Raw genomic sequence first — 19,210 nt, 5'->3', positions numbered from 1 at the left:
GGACACATTCTACTCATGTAAAAACACGCTGATTCCTGGACCATCCGCGGGCTGGATTTAGAAGGTGATTGGGCCGGATCCGGCCCCCGGGCCTTAGTTTGCCTACCCATGGCCTTGGTGAACAAAACTCATTTCCACAAGAATGAAAATGTTAATGGTCCTGTTTGTGATTTCATTCAATATTTTTTCAAAGAAATGTGTGCGATCATAAGCACCCTTGCTTGGAAATAAGTTTCGCTGAAATCAGCAGGACTTGTTTATGCCTTAATATGTTCAGGGTAGGGTTGGTAGCATACCACGACCACATACCTAGGGGTGAATGTGGCAAAGCTTTGCATGCAGAAAGTCCTGGGTTCAATTCCTGGCATTTCTAGGTAGGCCTGAGAATGTCCCCAGTCTGAAACCCTGGAGAGCTGCTGTCAGTCAGTGCAGACCAGTAGTTCCCAATCCTTTCCCCCAATGAACCACTTGAAAATGGATGAGGGCCTTGGCGGTCACTCAATGATTTTTCTGCCTATTATAGCAATTGTAAAAAAATAAATAAATGAAACTACCTACCTACACACAAATCCAGTTGAAATACTCTCAGTATCTTACATAATAAAATAAAGTGCAGAGAGAGGGAGAGAGAGAGAAAGGTGCCAGCACTCACCATGAAGTTGTTACAGTAAGTGCCACACTCACAGGATAGCTCAGTCGGTAGAGCATGAGACTCGTAATCTCAGGGTTGTGGGTTTGAGTCCCACATTGGGCAAAAGACTCCTGCACTGCAGGGGTTTGGACTAGATGGCCCTTGAGGTCCCTTCAAACTCTATGATTCTATGAAACTTTTAACATTTGGGGAGGGGAGAGAGTGCTGGTACAGTGGTACCTCGGGTTAAGAACTTAATTCGTTTTGGAGGTCTGTTCTTAACCTGAAACTGTTCTTAACCTGAAGCACCACTTTAGCTAATGTGGCCTCCCGCTGCTGCTGCGTGATTTCTGTTCTCATCCTGAAGCAAAGTTCTTAACCCAAGGTATTATTTTTGGGTTAGCGGAGTCTGTAACCTGAAGCGTCTGTAACCCGAGGTACCACTGTACTGTGTACCCATGAGTACCCCCAGGGGAAAAAAAAACACTTGGGTGGATAGAGGATGACCAGCCATACAGTATCAGATGATGGGGGCAGTGGCAAGCAGGCCTGGCATTAGCATCTGGGCTGGCATGGGCATATTCAGGTTCACCAGGGCTGATGCTGGTTACCACAACTTTCTTTCTTTCTTTCTTTCTTTCTTTCTTTCTTTCTTTCTTTCTTTCTTTCTTTCTCTCCCTTTCTCTCTTTCTTTCTTTCTTTGTCTCTCCCTCTTAAAATAAAAGTAAACAATAATATGTATTTACTTTAAATTATATATTAGTCTTTTCCACAAGAAAATTATGTCGTCCCCCCCAAGTAAATGTGTTTAGCAACAGGGCAGCAGCAGCAGCAAACCCCATTATGTTCCTCTTGTCCAGATGGTGCTATTATTAAAAGGAATTTAAAAAAACCCAAATTGCACATGCTAAGAGTATCCCTACGTTTACCAGGGTGAGCAAGCTTTACTTTTAAAAAACATCAGGAATGTAGAGGCTGTTGTAGGACATGGGAGGGTGAGGAAGAAATGTTTATGGTGTGCTTCATCCCTTCCGATGACCATCTAAAACGATGGTCCAGGATAGGTCCAGGTTCTAGCATAATCTGCTGGCTATGCTGTGCCTCCACAGTTGGAGACAGTAACACTTGTGAACACAATAAACAGTTCTAAACAGTCTTGGCCCAGTACCTGAAGAAACGTCTCCATCCCCATTGTTCAGCCTGTATACTGAGGTCCAGCGCTGAGGGCCTTCTGGCGGTTCCCTCACTGTGAGAAGTAAGGTTACAGGGAACCAGGAAGAGGGCCTTCTCGGTAGTGGTGTCCGCCCTGTGGAACACCCTCCCATCAGAAGTCAAGGAAATACAGTGGTACCTTGGCTTACAGACGCTTCAGGTTACAAACTCCGCTAATCCAGAAATAGTACCTTGGGTTAAGAACTTTGCTTCAGGATGAGAACAGAAATTGTGTGGCGGCAGCACGGCAGCAGCGGGAGACCCCATTAGTTAAAGTGGCACCTCAGGTTAAGAACAGTTTCAGGTTAAGAACGAACCTCCAGAATGAATTAAGTTCTTAACCCAAGGTACCACTGTAAAACAGCTATCTGGTTTTTAGAAGACATCTGAAAGAAGCCTTGTATAGGGAAGCTTTTTAAAGTTTCACTATGCTTTTATATATGCTGGAAGCTGCCCAGAGATGGGCGGGGTACAAATAATAAAATTGTTGTTGTTGTTGTTGTTGTTGTTGATTTCCCACACAGGTATCTTGGTGGCCACTGTGAGATCAGGATGCTGGACTAGATGGGTCATTCATCTGACCCTGTGGGCTCTCCTTATCTTCTTCTGTATTATTTGGAAGAGAGAGCAGGAGTCCAGAGGCTGCTAACAAAGAGTTGGCAGGTTCATAGAGGGCTATGGTGCTGTGTAGGGACTTGATAGATTTCATCTGTTAATTGGTGACTATCTTGTCAAAGCTGCTCTTCAGAACATGGCTGTGGCAGAGCTGCCACAAGTAGATCGGGCATTTCCCTGGGGTGCTAGAACAGTTCTTGAATATCTCACCCACAGTCCAGATATTGCAGGGGGACCCCCACAGCATCCATTTTGGGATGCCACCCAATACTAGCTCAAATCCACACCCGTCATTTCAAGGGCTTTTAATACCCATTAGCTTCCCCCCAAAGTATTATGGGAACTGCAGTTTATTAAGGGTGCTGAGAGTCATTAGGAGACCCCTTCGTGCTGCTACAATTCCCAATATCCTTAACAAATTGCACTTGCCGTGATTATTTGGGGGCAGGGGGTGGCTACAAGTGTTGAAGTAATGTGAGAGCACTTTAAATATATGATAAGGATGTGACCTGCATGAACTCTAGGTGAAAACAGGCGAGAAGCCACAGGGCTTAATTTAAAATTGAGTTAGTTTAGCAGGGTTAAGCCCCGGATGTAATAACGAAGGACAGAGCCGTCTCAGCAAATGTGCACAGGTTGTTGTTGTTTTTATTCTGACAGTGCTCTTGTGACTTTAGCATCTATATAATAGGCCATAAAAAAATATATATTAGCCAGGCTTTCCCCAGCAAGGGTAGGACCTCCTCGAATCCAACACCACCTTCGTAAGCAATTCTTAAAGCAATAGGAGTCCTGTAAGGAAGGCTGTGTGTGTTCAAAACTGTAAGGGTAAATCCAGGTTCTCTTGTGATATTGGGTGAAATGCTCCTATTACACACACACACACACACACACACACACACACACACACACACACACACACAATTCTGGCTTAATGATACTGGAATGGAGAAAGCAGCTTCTTAACAACTCCCATCTTCCCTCTCCTGATCCCAGATAACGGGCATGAAATATAGGAGGCAGGTTGGTTACTTTGACCCATCATGTGAACCCAAAATAAATGACTTTTTTTAAAAAAAGAAGAGAGTGGGAGAGAAGAGAAGAAAAGAGAGGAGATATCAGTAACATTAAAGTATCTTGCAGCAGCTATCAGCTCAGGCTTCACGATGGTGGCTGATAGAGCAGGCAATACCTACTGTGCGACAATAAACCATTTATCTTATCTGTGTTTATATAAGGCTAAATGCTGCCCTACTGTGTTAAAAACCATGGGGGAGCCCAGGGAAACTGCTTGGCAGTGTCTTTGTGGAGCATCGATGATTCTCAACAGACTTCCTTCCTTTATTTCAATTTATGCCATGCCATTCTACACGTGGCACCCGGGGCAGTTAACAACAACAATAAAAAAATACAAATAAAGTTGTTTTTTAAAAGCCAACACACACACACAAACACATATACACACACACCACTGGCGCTTCCTACAGTACAAGTCACTTATTTAAAAAACTTGCATAGGGAAACAGGAAGAAAGGTGCTGAAGTCCAAGATGTAGGTCTTGAGATTTGTCTTGGGAGTTCCCACAGGCATCTGCTTGGCCACTGTGAGAGCAGGATGCTGACCTCAACAGGCCATTGGTCTGATCCAGGACCATCAGGCTCATTGTATAGCCTTATGTTCTTCTGAGTTGTTTACACTGGGCATCTTTTACAGTTTACCATATTGGTGTTTGCTGCCCTGGGAGGAAGGGCAGGATAGAAATGTATTATTATTATTAGGCACTGTGCTCTAAACCACTGAGCCTCTTGGGCTGGTTGGCAGTTCGAATCCCCGCAACAGGGTGAGCTCCCATCACTCCGTCCCAGCTCCTGCCAACCTAGCAGTTCGAAAGCACGCCAGTGCAAGTGGATAAATAGGAACTGCTGGGGCAGGAAGGTGAACGGCATTTCCGTGCACTCTGGTTTCCGTCACGGTGTTCCATTTCGCCAGAAGTGGTTGAGTCCTGCTGGCCACATGACCTGGACAGCTGTCTGTGGACAAGCGCTGGCTCCCTCAGCCTGAAAACGAGATGAGCGCTGAACCCCATAGTTGCCTTTGACTGGACTTAACCGTCCAGGAGTCCTTTACCTTACCTTGTACCTATTATTATTATTATTATTATTATTATTATTATTATTATTACTACTACTACTACCACTACTACTATAACTACAACTACTACTCATGACTCTGACCGTCACATTTAGTTGGTGCTATCTGCATCAAGTTACATGCCACATTTCAGATATCACCGATGTCCTTGTGGTTGTTTTCCCCCACTAACGGTACTACAGTGGTACCTCGGGTTACAGACGCTTCAGGTTACAGACACTTCAGGTTGCAGACCCCGCTAACCCAGAAATAGTACCTCTGGTTAAGAACTTTACCTCAGGATGAGAACAGAAATTGCGTGCCAGCAGTGTGGTGGCAGCAGGAGGCCCCATTAGCTAAAGTGGTACCTCAGGTTAAAAACGGTTTCAGGTTAAGAATGGACCTCCAGAACGAATTAAGTTCTTAACCTGAGGTACCACTGTATTTTTAAAAGGCAGACTATTAAAAATTCATAGAAATCCCCTCCTCGGCTAGTTAAGATCCCAATGCATTTCGTGATACACAGTGCTTATGAAAAGAATATTGCTTGCCAAATGCTGCCGTAAGAAAATGAATAAACTTTAGTTCCTTACATCAAGCACAGTCCACTTTTGACATATCAGGGAGTTGCATGGCAGTTGGTTAGAGCATGGTGCTGATAACTTCAAGGTTGCAAGTTGGATCAGCTGCATGTTCCTGCAATTGCAGAGGGTTGTACTAGATGATCCTTAGGGTCCCTTCCAACTCTACAGTTCTACAAATCTATTATTCTACTTTGTGAGAGCTCACACTCACTGGCTGCATTTAGACCTAACATTAAAGCATGCTTTTGTTCTATGTGAATGAGCCTAGCAATCTGGAAGCTTCCATTGATACTGTAGTTTAAGCAAGCCAGCTTTAGTCAACTGCAATCTGAAGTTGACTTGTTTAAAACTAGCCATTGTTAACATCAGCCACAGTTCATTGGTTTGATTTACCTCACAAACTAAAAGCAGAAGCTTTCAAATTCCATTTTTCAGCCGTCCAGGATGAGGAGCAGGGATGGAGAAATGTGTGAGGCTGACAAGAAGGTAGGTTTGTCTGTTGAATACGAAACTATGGTGCATCCAAGTTTTTCTGTAAAGTGAGTTTCCATGCTGATCAAATTTACCTTTCTCAATAATATTTTTTTTTCTTAAAAAGAATGAATCCCCTTTAATGTAATAAAAGTCTCTTAGACGTTCACATAAAGCAATAATATTTGGTGAAATTCCCTAAACACTAGACAAAGCATATAACATCAATAGGATGGAGCCCTGTGACAAACAGAGAATCAAAAGGTAAAAGTCAGAGTCCAGGAAAGCTTTGGGTAAACACATGTGTTTTAAAGAGGTCAAAGATAACTACTTTTCCACGTCACAAATTACCTGAAAGCGGGTGTTCAGAGGGCAGGGGCTACCACCAAGAAGGCCTACTGTCGCCATCCACTGGTTGTTGAACAGCTAATAGGGCCTGCAGCAGGGAGTTCCAAAATTCAACAAAGTCCAGATTTCAAAGGATGGGAGTGTTTTGTTTCAGAAGCTACAAAATTAGGGGGTTGGGGAATCACAACAATCACAGAATCACAGTGTTAGAAAGGAGCCCAATGATCATCACCTTTGAACGGAATCAAATTTCTCCCCCATCTCCAACCGAAACCCAGGTATTGATGATGGGAATGGGGAACCTGCAGCCCTCTGGATGCTGCTGGATTCCATGAGACGCAGCAAATCTGTGTGTCTATACAGTAGGATAGCCACATGCTGTGGGTCTGCTGCAGCAAATGCAAGCATAACACCTGTGTTTCCCAGTGAATGTGTAGAACTTGCCTCTCCATGGTGGACTTCCTTGGAGGTTTTTAAGCAGAGGTTGGCTGGACATCTGTCATGGATGCTGTAGTTGAGATTCTTGCATTGCAGAGGGTTGGACTAGATGATCCTTAGGGTCCCTTCCAACTCTACGATTCTATTATTATTATTATTTTAATTTATGGATGTAGTGTTTTCCCTATTTACACTGGTCCTACAAGATTGCAAGGAATGCAGATTCCATTTTTCTGCATTCAGCTTTATAGCATCTAAGAAGCTCTCCTTGCATGAACTCCTTCAGAGATATTCTGCTAAACACCACCCCCACAATGACATCAGTGAAAAGTCTGAGGAGAGATTCTTCCCACTCAGAAGGCAAGCAGGGATTTTTATTTCTTTTTATTTCCTTTTTTTTTTACAGTACTGGATGAAACTCCCTTTGTCTGGTCAAATAATAAGAACAATTTCAAGCCTTTGGTGTCTATCTGCACTCACAATAACCTGCTTTTGTGGTTCGCATTGGATCACCTCTGAAAGCAGTTTACAGTGATTTTCTGCTCCCATAGTCTTTCCATTGAATGCCATTTTCAACATTGCCCAAAGTATGTGTGTTCAAGGAACAACTGCAGATAAAATGGGGTGGGGGGGGGAGAGGAAGGAGAGGATGGGGGAAAGTGAGAAAAGATTCTTGCAAAGGAGAGAGAGAATTCTTTTCTTTGTCAGCTGCCATAAAGACATTTCATCTGCCATTTGATACTTTGCTTGCAGAAAGCAAATGTGTTTAGAGAGATTTCCCCCTTTTTCTGTTTTTGTTTTGCAGTTCTCAGCATTCTCCCCCCCTCCCCCATCCAATTTATTAAATTTTGAATTAACATGTGTTAAAACGCAAGGTTGATTTTGTTTGCTCTGCCACATCGCCTGCTTTTCTAAGCATTTAGTAATAGCTGTAGTTAATCTATTGACCGATGGCTTAAGCAGCAGGTGTCCCTAAGACCCAGAGGCCAGCTCTGCTGAGGCCCAAGGAAAATTCCAGAGGGCTCTTTGTTACCTGGGCTGGAATGGAGAAACTACTTGTTTGGAAGATGTTTCTCCTCCCTCACAACATCTTCAGTATTTAGAGCCTTTTGTGAGCATAAGTCTGAAGAGGGGGATTATGAGGGATAGCCTGTCACTGCAATTGTTTCTTCTAGACATATAGCATACAAGTGAGCGGAAAAGTTTACAAGCTCACCATAGGTAATTCTAATTCAAAACATTATATACAGCATTTATAATAAATTAACACTCTGGGGCTTCTGCAGGTTTAAATAATTGGCAAAAAATAATAATAATAAACTTGTCTCATGCTAGCAGAATCCCTAGCAGAAAATGTGCTAGCCTCATTTAGAAAGCAAACAAGTCGTGGCATCCACATTTTTATCTAAAACAACAGAGAGTCTTGTGGCATTTTTTTAAAGGGACCAAAAAATTTATGCCGTAATAAAATTGATTAGTCTTTAAGGTGCCACAAGACTCTTTGTTGTTTGCGCTGTAACAGACCAACCATAGCTACCCCTCTGGATATTTTTATCTAATTTCTACAGTCATGAGTGTGGGATTTAATAATATTCCTATAGCAGCTGACAACTTACATTTTATTGTATTTGCAACCATCTATCATGATTGAATCTTTGCGGGGGGGGATGACTTGGTGCCAGAAAGCTTAAAGATAAGGATTAGCTAGAGGTTATTTTGTTCTTCATAATGAAGAAGAGCAGCGATCCTGGGCATGCTTACTTGGAATTAAGTCCTGCTATGTTCAGTGGTGCTTACCTGCTTGTAATATATTTAGGATCGCAGACCTAACAACCACGTAAGGTAGGTCTTGATAATCGCCATCATGCAGGTGGAGAAAGAGAATGACAGTCAGTGATAGCCATATTAACACATCCACAGGAAAACGTGGCTGAGGGAGGGAGTGCCAAAACCGCTTATATGTCAGTGAAAACACTTATCTACAGTGTGTAAGTATTTGATATGCAGGGAGATTCTGAAATGTGGGAACTTTCCAATAGAACATTTCAGAGCCAGTCCAATACATTTTGCGGCCTGAGGTTTGGACACCGAAGTAGCATCAGTATCATAGCTTGGGAAAGTACCTGACTTACCATATGTATCCTGGGTCAAAAGCATTTGACTGGCCTGCTCCATCCAAATTATCACCTCAAAAGGAGTTTTCAAGTGGATTCAGAAATCATTCTCCCCACCCCACATGCAATGATTTTTATAGTTGTGGAGGTAGTCCAGTCAAACATGGGTATCTAATTATTAGTATTTGTTTATTAGTTTTCTTACCTTCTCTTGATCACATAGTACCAAGGTAGGTCAAAGCAATGCAGAACACAATATTAAAATCAGTTAAAACAATTGAGAATCGGGTGGGTCCTAAAAACATACATCTCAGGTGTCAAATATCAAGAGTCACTCCTCTTTGGATATATTTCTTACCAAAAACTGCTGCGGCAGTTCAGGCCCCTCACATATTGAAGCCCCCTCAGATGAAACATTTTTGACATAACAATCAATTTTACTTTTGACTTTTGGCTTTCAAGCTGGTATGGGCCCATAAAGCTGTATGTGCCTTAGGATCGCAATATCTCAAGGACTCCTCTCTCCACCTGAATCAACAGTGGCCCCTCAATTGTAATCAGAGACATCTAAGTGTCTCCTCCATGGGAGGTGCAGAGGAGGACTCTGCAAGAATTGGCTTTTTCAGTGGCGGCTCCCCATTTGCAGAACGCTCTCCCTAGGGAAACATGACTGGCCCCAACACTGTCAGATTTTACATGCCATGCTGAGACATTCCTGTGTGCCCAGTCTTTAGCATAAGCCATCTTATAGTTTAACATGGGCTGTTTTCGGTGCTCTTCTTTCACTGGGGAGATGATGATTTATTAAATTTGTGTACTGCCCTGTAGATCTCATGACATAAAATCACAATATAAAAAAAACAGAAAATACATACTGTAACAAAAACAAAGAAAACACAAAAATTGGTTCAGTTTATAGCTATTGTTGGATAAGCTCTGCCCCACTGCATTTGGTTTTAAATAATTGTCAAGCTATTTTGTATTGTATTTGTAAGTTGCTCTGATACTTTTTTAATTTTTTTGGTGGAAAGCGATGAAGAAGGTTAAGTCTCTCAGCCTCACTCACCTCACAGAGTGTTTGTTGTGGGGAAGGAAGGGAAAGGAGATTGTTAGCCGCTTTGAGACTCCTTAGGGTATTGATAAAGCGGGATATCAAATCCAAACTCTTCTTCTTCTTCTTAATAAATATTGTTGTTGTTATTACTTATTGGCACTACTCTGATAATGCGTGTTAATAGACATAGGAGTTATGTATAGTCCTTGTGCAGATATGAGCTTTAACTTCATTATAAATCACCAACGGCTCAATAAGGCATCTCCACAAATTACTGAGTGAAATCCTAAGGCAGGACCAATTCCTTCCACTTACAAAATAGGGCACAGTCTGAAAATCAGTGAATTCTTCCCTGAACCCAGTCTGGGTTCCAAGGCCTCTGCCTTTCCCTCAGACTGCACTGCAGTAGCATCCCACTCTTCCATGTTGTCAGCCATATATCCTGTGTGGGACTGGCAATTGTCAAGTGCTGTGGCGAAGGCTGTGTCAGGCAGTTCACGGGAGAAGCACATTTGTTTTCATTCTGCAACAGGTGGGCTTTGTGCTTGATAACTTGCAAACTAATTAAGGCCACAGGCTTTAGGCCTATTCACTCTGGCATTAGCCCTTGCAGGGGGAAAATGTGTCAGCAAATTGGTCCATTTTTCAAGGTGTCAGATTGGAGATGGAAGTTTGCTGTTTCCCAACCCAGGTGTGGAAAAGATGCGGGGGATTATTTTCCTCCCATGGGGCAGAAACAAAGGATACTATTAAGGGCTGATGGGATGGAAAGAAGGTTGCCTGCAGGGGGGCTAAATCTCCCTCTGGTGAAACTTGAGCTGTTACCCATATTGGTACAGTTCCTGTCAGGATCTGTGATGTGAGGGGAGCTCTCGCCTGAGGAGGGAGGAGGAATGGAGACACAGAGAAGACTGAAGGAGGAAAAGAATGGGATGGGGGGGGGAACCACATCACTCTCTTCTCTTAAGGTCATATCACAGGACAGATTGTATTCTGAACCGAAAAAAGAAAAATCACCACGGCTTCAAGCACTTGACTGTAGAATGCCCTGGTCTAGTCTGGTCTAACAAGTGGTGGCCCCAAATACAGATACAGTCATACCTCGGGTTACAGATGCTTCAGGTTGCGTTTTTTTCAGGTTACTTCCGGGTTTCGATGGTCGCGCATGCACAGAAGCGCTAAATTGCACTTTGCACATGCGCAAAAGTGCTAAATCGCAACCCGCACGTGGCAGACACGCCACTGCGGGTTGCGAACGTGCATCCCGCACAGATCACGTTCACAACCCGAGCATCCACTGTATATATTCCCCTTCATATGCAAAAAAGGCATCCAACCAGTTACCAGGTGAGCAACATGATGCAGTTGGGACTGTGTACCCTCAACCCTAGTGGCACATCCACATCAGTAATGTGTACAGAAGGGGGGTTACATATGTTCTACCTCCGAGTTGATTGGGTCCTCAATGTTTGGTATTACCTGTCTTTTCTGCAGATACAATGTGTATCCTTCAATCGAGCCTACTCACAAACAGCACCCTAGCTAAGAGGTAGCTAATCTGTGGTCCTCCGGATGTTGTTGGACTCCATCCAGCACCCATCAGCCCTGAGAATTGGTCATGCTAGCTTGGGATGATGGGAGTTGGAGTAGGGTAGCTAGCTCTGCAAGAGCCCAAACATCTCTCATAGCACCTGTATTTGTTTTCAGTGTTGATGTGTTCTTCATGACGGCTCTACTGACTCCTGTGAGGAAATTTGTACCTCTTTAATGAGTAACTGGCTTTACGGCAAGTTAATTTGGAAAATAGTGACTCTAGAGTTTTCATTGGCTACTGTAGCCTTTCAAGGGGGCTGAACCATCAACAATTCACACTGATAATCCTTATATTAGGGACGCGGGTGGCGCTGTGGGTTAAACCACAGGTGGGTTAAACCTAGGCCAATCAGAAGGTCAGTGGTTTGAATCCCCGTGACGGGGTGAGCTCCTGTTACTCGGTCCCTGCTCCTGCCCACCTAGCAGTTCGAAAGCACATCAAAGTGCAAGTAGATAAATAGGTACCACTCTGGTGGGAAGGTAAACAGCGTTTCCGTGTGCTGCTCTGGTTCGCCAGAAGCGGCTTAGTCATGCTGGCCACATGACCCAGAAGCTGTACGCCGGCTCCCTTGGCCAATAAAGCGAGATGAGCGCTGCAACCCCAGAGTCGGTCACGACTGGACCTAATGGTCAGGGGTCCCTTTACCTTTTACCTTTAATCCTTACATTTATGGTGGAAAAAGCTTCACCTGATAATTCTTGCTGACGATGGCACTGTGGTTGAAAAACGGGCAACCATAAATGGAGCATCAACTATCAATGACTCCAGTTATATATTTCTAGTCCCAGGCCCAAGTCTGATGTCACACAGTGCAGCGCCCTTGCAAATGCTAAAAAGGTCTGGGTCTGGCTCTGCTAGTGGCTAAAAAAATGTAGTATAAACACTGACAACTGGGAAACACTGGCCTGCAAGTGCTCCAGTTGCAGAACAGCCTTTACCAAAGGTGTCATGGGCTTTGAAGACACTCGAACTCAGGACGCAAGGGAGAAACGTGCTAGGAGGAAGGCATGCTTGGCAAATCCACACCGTGATCAACTCCTGCCCGGAAACCAATGTCCCCACTGTGGAAGGACGTGTGGATCCAGAATTGGCCTCCACAGTCACTTGCGGACTCATAGTTAAAACCGTGTTTACGGAACACAAACTTACTCAGTTACGAGTGATCGCCAAAGAAGAAGAAAGAAGTTATGGGGGACCAGCTGGAAACCTAAGTAGCTAAGTAATACAGCGTCTGTTTTGTGTGTAGAAGGCTGCAAATTCAGTCCTTGGCGTCTCCAGTTAAATAACCAGGTAGCACAGCATGTGACATGAAAGATCTCAGCCACAGATTCTCAAGAGCTGCTGCCACTCACAGAATCATAGATCTGAAGAGTTGGAAGGGACCCCAAGGTCAAACCCCCTGCAATGCAGGAATCTCAGCTGAAGCATCCATGGCAATGGCCATCCAGCCTCTGCTTAAAAACCTCCAAGGAAGGAGAGTACACAACCTCAGTGTCGAGGACATTGGGTTCAGTGGACAAATGGTCTGATTCTGTACAATGCAGCTTCTGATGCCTGCTGCTCCTTGTCTGAAACTCTCTTATGAGATACAGTTAATAAATTAGTTCAGGCTTCCCCAGTCTTGTGCCCTCCATATGTTTTGGCTGGCAGCACTAATCCGGATGGGTGTTTTAGTTAAAAACACCAGGTTTGGGAAGGTTGAGCTAGTTTCATAGGGTCTAGCTATTGCCTACTGCAGTTACCTTATAGTCAGACTTGTGTGCAGGGGTCAGCAAACTTTTTCAGCAGGGGGCCAGTTCGCTGTCCCTCAGACATTGTGGGGAGCCGGACTATATTTTTTGGGGGGGAAAGAACGAATTCCTATGCCCCACAAATAACCCAGAGATGCGTTTTAAATAAAAGCACACATTCGACTTGTGTACAAACACCAGGCAGGCCCCACAAATAAGCCAGAGATGCATTTTAAATAAAAGGACACATTCTACTCATGTAAAAACACGCTGATTCCCAGACTGTTCACGGGCCGAATTTAAAAGGTGACTGGGTCGAATCCGGCTCCCGGGCCTTAGTTTGCCTACCAATCTCGTGTGCATGACTTTTGGAGTTAGGCCCTTAAGGCATTCCAGACATGGTTGAGTTCTGATACTGACACTCCATTGTCCTTGGCCATGTCACCTATCTCTGCACCTCATTGGCCCACACAGAAGGAGGAGGGTGCGGGGAGAGAAACTACAATTACTTATCTCATAAGACTGTTGTGGGCATTAATTAGCTAGTTTGCAAAGCCCTTTGAACATGAAAAGGTGCTATGTTGTGAACATTCTGTGCATTATTATGGTTAATTAAAACACACCATAATTGCTCCTCACTGCTTCCTCCGACTTTGATGTACTTTGTTTACTGTTTACCAGGGCTCCCTCCTCTTGCCTTGTTTCTGTTTCAAAATCAAAAGCATTTCAAATCAGGAATCCTACTGCCATGATTAATTTTTCCCTCCCCACTTTGCATATTTGCTTCCTAGAGGAAACAAATCCACAGCTAAGTCTAATGATTGCCGCTATTGTCTCTTCATTAGTAAGAATGCTGAGGCTGATGCTGTTCCTGATAGAACGCAGGCTTTCAGAATTTGGCTCCACACCCAACCACCCCAAGGTGCTTCTGGGTTGGAGGCTAATTCTAATCTCCCCTAGGTTGGGCAATTTATTTTTAATGGTCCACCTCTGAGACATTCATCTAAAACTTCTGCTATTACATTTCATAGATTAGAAGAGTCACTAATAGGAGTATTAGGCAGGTTTTTACACATTTAAAGCTTTTAGCATTACGACACCACCACCTGAGTCAGTCTGAAAGGCAAAAGGTTCCTTGGGGTTGGGGGGGGAAAGGAGTGTGTCGCTCAGTTATGTTTGTGGATTTTATTTTACTTTAAGAAAACTGCTACACAAACATGGAAAGTGGAAAGTGGTTTATGTTCCTGCTTAAAAGAGATCCAAAAATGTGCAGGCCTTGTCAATTAAACACTGCATGTTCATAGACGAGTGATCCCTAAACATGCATTATTTACACTAATATGATTTAGCTTGAGAAAACTACTGTAAGATTTATCAAAATTAAAAGACTTCACATGAGTGAAAAGAGAGTGAAAATATAATTTGGCTCATCAAATCTTCATGGCAAACTTCATATTTTAGCAGAAGAAGAGCTATAATGGATGTCTTTAAAGACCATTTTCACACTGACCTGAGGGTACAGCAGGAGACTACTTAGCATAGGCAAACAGATACGAAATTCAAAGAGACCTTTTCTGAACTGCTCGGCTGTGTTAGGGATCACTCCTCTGCTGAGGTTTATTTACTTAAATATCTTTATTTTCTTAACTATCTTTATTTCAAAATTATGCAGCACTCTGCATTTCAGAGAGTACCCATGCAGTATATGGAAATGGAATAAAAAATATGATACACATTGTACAACATCATTAAAACGTTAAAACCAATCGAATTGGAATTAAAATGGCATAAATGGGAACAGAAAATTTGGGAAGACTTTGGAGAAAGGAAAAGTGTTCAGCAAGCATCGGAAACAAGAATGCTGGGGCTTGCTTCACTTCAGAGGAAAGGGAATTCCAGAGAACTGGTGCTCAAAGCAGGTTCTAGAGACATAGGAAAGGCAGCTTGACAGATATCTTGGTCCAGAACCACATCGGTTTTTATACACCAGTAGAAAAAGCTTGGATCCAGCCCTGTAGCAAATGTAATGTGCAAAATTCCAGTGCTATGCTTTCACGTGAGGAGTCACACATTGTCGATAGGTTGCCACAGAGAGCAGCAATGCTGCAGTGTTTTGCACTAGCTTCATCTTTTGGCCCAAATTCAAGGGCAGCCCAATAATAACAATAATAATAATAATTTATTATTTGTACCCCACCCATCTGGCTGGGTTTCCCCAGCCACTCTGGGCAGCTTCCAACAAAGATTAAAAATACATTAAAACATCAGTCATTAAAAATTTCCCTAAACAGGGCTGCCTTCAGACGTCTTCTAAAGTCAGAAAGTTGTTTATTTCCTTGAGATCTGATGGGAGGGTGCCACTACCGAGAAGGCCCTCTGCCTGATTCCCTGTAACTTGGTTTCTCACAGTGAGGGAACCACCAGAAGGCCCTCAGCGCTGGACCTCAGTGTCCGGGTAGAACGATGGAGGTGGAGATGCTCCTTCAGGTATACTGGGCCGAGGCTGCAAGATTATATAGTAGTAGTAGTAGTAGTAGTAGTAGTAGTAGTAGTAGTACTGTAGTAGTCAAGTCAAGAAGTTGCCAATGACTGGACTCTTCTTGCCAAGTTATCACTATCCACGAATTGTCATAGTGATATATTAGTTAGAGCTTGTTAAAGGCACTGCTGGACAATGAAGGCACTTGAGCCTCCATTGGCAATGCTGCGGTACCCCCAAGTTGTTGTTATTTACATTTATTATTTGCTCCCCCACCCCACCCCCCAAAAACCCTCAAAACAACTTACGAGAATGAAAATGCAAAACAAGGATAAAACAACTTTTAAAAGAGGATTAGACAAATGTGTGAAGAATAACACTAAGAACAGCTACAGTAGCACAGTGTTTACCTTCCACTTTTGGAGACAGTATGTCTCTCAATAACAGTTCCTGGCAATTATAGGTGGGCAGATCATTCAGGTCCCACTTGTGGGCTTTTTTTCCTATAGGGAGTGCAACCCTATCCAGACCCCGATCCAGAATTGTACAGGCAACTGTACAATTTCCTTGACCTGGGACTCTCTAATCAACAGAGCCTCTGTCTTGCTGTGATTCATTTTCAGTTTATTGTCTTCATAGCTGTCAAGCGTCCCTTATTTGGTGGGGCAGTCCCTTATCCCAGCGCCATGTCCCACTGCTGTCCATTATTGATGATGTCCCTTAAATAAGCTACTGAAGGTAATGGGACCCTTTCTGTGTCCAGCTGTGCTTTGTCAACAACAAATTGTTGCTGTTTTTTGTGTTAAATATATGCTATATGGTAATTTATGGACCTAATAGGTATCTAAATCCACGCAACAAAATATGTGTTTTATCAAAGTAATTGTTGATCCCTTATGTTGGCTGCTGATCCCTTATTTTCGAGGCTGCTGGTCCCTTATTTTCAAATCTGTAAGTTGACAGCTATGATTGGCTTTCATCCAGCCCCTTAATGGGTCCAGATACTAGTGGATTCAGGACTTGCACAACACCTTCAGAAGCTACAGAGAACTAGAGTTCCATCAACATCCTGATAACTTGTAGACATGCACCTTTAAATGTCCCATCTGAAAAATAGTCACCCGTGGTTGGTAGAATTGCCTCTTTTGCAATATTTTTAATTAATAAAATATATTTGTAAAATGGATTATTATGAAAAGGATTAAAAATATCACGGCGAATTTCACAACGGCTTCATGTAAGCCTACGATGTAGTGCATATGAAACATTGTGGACTGATCTGGCCTGCCCATCATAAAAAGAGAATAATTAAAAAAAAAAAACCTCCATCAGAATGACCAAAGAGTTGTAGCCTCTTTTTTTATGAGGGAAAAGAAAACATTTGGAGATTGCAGGTTTAGCGGGAGGGGAGAAAGGATGATGAAGGGCTGGGCATGAAAATGTAAATAAATAAAAATATTTATAGGCTGCCTTTCTGGACCATGTCTACCCAAGTCAGAGAGCAGTAGTGCAACCATATAACACCACAACACCGCACACCACAATAAAACTTTCAAGATTCTAAATGCGAAAACAAGAAGACCTTAAAATATAAACCAACATAAAACAATTCCAAAAAGCCACAGCAGCAAAACAACGAAACAGCAGTATTTCCAAAGGAAATATCAGCCAAAACTCAGTTGAAAAATGTACATCTTAAAAAGTTTTTCTATTGCATCCAAATGACCCAAATTGCAGAGAAGGTCCTGTGTCTTGTGCTCACCTGTCAAACTGGTCCAATGAGCAGGGCTTATGAACCCCAATCTTAAAGCATTGGAAACCTCAAATGGACACAATTCAAAGTGTTGGTGCTGACCTTTAAAGTCCTAAACGGCCTTGGTCCAGTATATCTGAAGGAGCATGCTAAGGGCCACTAGCTTATCTTGGGGGCTTTACAAAGCTAGGTCTATCAATGGCTATTGATAGACCACCCCCATCATTCAGCCCAGACACTGAGGTCCAGTGCCTAGGGCCTTCTGGTGGTTCCCTCGTTGCGAGAAGCCAAGTTACAGGGAACCAGGCAGAGGGCCTTCTTGGTAGTGGCACCTGCCCTGTGGAACGCCCTCCCACCAGATGTCAAAGAGAACAACAACTACCAGACTTTTAGAAGACATCTGAAGGCAGCCCTGTTTAGGGAAGCTTTTAATGTTTGATGCATTACTGTATTTAAATATTTTGTTGGAAGCCCCCCCATAGTGGCTGGGGAAGACCAGCCAGATGGGTGGGGTATAAATAAATTATTACTACTACCACCACCACCACCACTACTACTACTACTATTACACAGGCAGTCTTTTGAATAGCCCCACGTGACGGACTATAAAAGGTTCAAAACAAAGTTGAAATTATGAATTATAAGGAAAATGTGAGCAGAGATAATTTTTTCTCATTTTCTTATTATACTAGAGCTTGAGGTTTCATAAAATCATGGAATCACAGAATCATAGAATTCTAGGGTTGGAAGGGACCCTGAGGTTAGAGCACTAAATCCAGCTAAGTAATCGTGCAAGTGAAACAACTTCTGGTTGCACAACAAAATTTCCCCTTTCCTTTTTCTACCCCCACAATCTGTTCAGGAGGCCTGGGAGAAGCTCCTAGAGATTTTGGGGAGGTGTGAGGCTCACATGGGAGTTCAGAGAGAAGTTCCACTGCACAGGTGGAAATAGTTTTACTTGGTCAATGACTTAGGTGGATATAGCCCAGAAAGGGGGAAAGAGTTCTTCAGACAACTTTTTTTAAAAAAAGTGTGTATAAGGATTTATTGGAAATTTTCTACACAAGTACAGAAATACCATTAAAAGTCCGTTCACATCAAGAGGAGGCAGGTTGGACAAGTTAAAACAGGTGAACCATGAAGTGATCCGGGGCTACATTTAAAAAAGTAATCCGTGACCTTGGAGAAAACACTGCTACTTGTTGAGAAATTCTCTCTTTTAACCCAGAGATTACTTGCTCTCATGTGCTACCTCATGTATTTTCACACAAACTTCTTGTGAATTTCAGACCGCAGTATGTCACTGACAATTATTTTTGTCTTTCAAAAAAAATCTTATCTACCTTTTTGTATTTGTAATGGTAAGTAAACATAGATGGACAAACTATAGCTTGCCGTAAGCAAGCAACTGTGCTCATATATTACGCTCACCCCTCGGATTCCTCCTGTGTTTTGTTTGGAGAAAAACATACCATGAGTGCTGGTTCACTAAGCTAGTGTTTCCAACCACCTGGGGAAAGGGAGGAGAAGCACAAATGCAATTTGAACAGTGTGCACCACCATTTATGGTTGCATGTTTATAGTAAACCATAGGTTTTTTTAGCTATGTCTTGCTATCACATACAAACCATAATTACATCTGATTTTTGCTTTGATGTTTGCCTGAGGCAGCACTGGACCAGGACCAGGAAGAATAGAAAATCTTTTTATTTATTGTTTTAACTGCTCAGGATTTTGCCCATTGGTATAAATGGATAACTCATAGTTTATTGTTATTAATATGATGATGATGATGATGATGATGAACGTGTATACTGCTTAATGCAAAATTGCTTCTAAGCTGCTCCCAAACCATAAAAACTAATTGCGCATTGTTAAAATACAGACTACGCAAAAGCCTTTGACTGTGTCGACCACAGCAAACTATGGCAAGTTCTTAAAGAAATGGGAGTGCCTGATCACCTCATCTGTCTCCTGAGAAATCTCTATGTGGGACAAAAAACTACAGTTAGAACTGGATATGGAACAACTGATTGGTTCAAAATTGGGAAAGGAGT

The 19,210-nt window shown here is 42.8% G+C and overlaps 1 non-coding gene across 1 annotated transcript; it reads left to right on the top strand.

The window, feature by feature from the left end:
* Positions 1 to 680: 680 nt before the first annotated feature.
* On the top strand, positions 681 to 757 carry TRNAT-CGU (transfer RNA threonine (anticodon CGU)). Its single transcript has one exon. It is a non-coding gene; the product is annotated as a tRNA-Thr (tRNA).
* The last annotated feature ends 18,453 nt before the right edge of the window (positions 758 to 19,210 follow it).

Source organism: Podarcis raffonei, chromosome 3 (genome assembly GCF_027172205.1).
Source record: "Podarcis raffonei isolate rPodRaf1 chromosome 3, rPodRaf1.pri, whole genome shotgun sequence".
Taxonomy (NCBI): Eukaryota; Metazoa; Chordata; class Lepidosauria; order Squamata; family Lacertidae; genus Podarcis; species Podarcis raffonei.
Note: the sequence above shows the minus strand (reverse complement) of the source record. Positions and strands in the feature narration are given on the sequence as shown.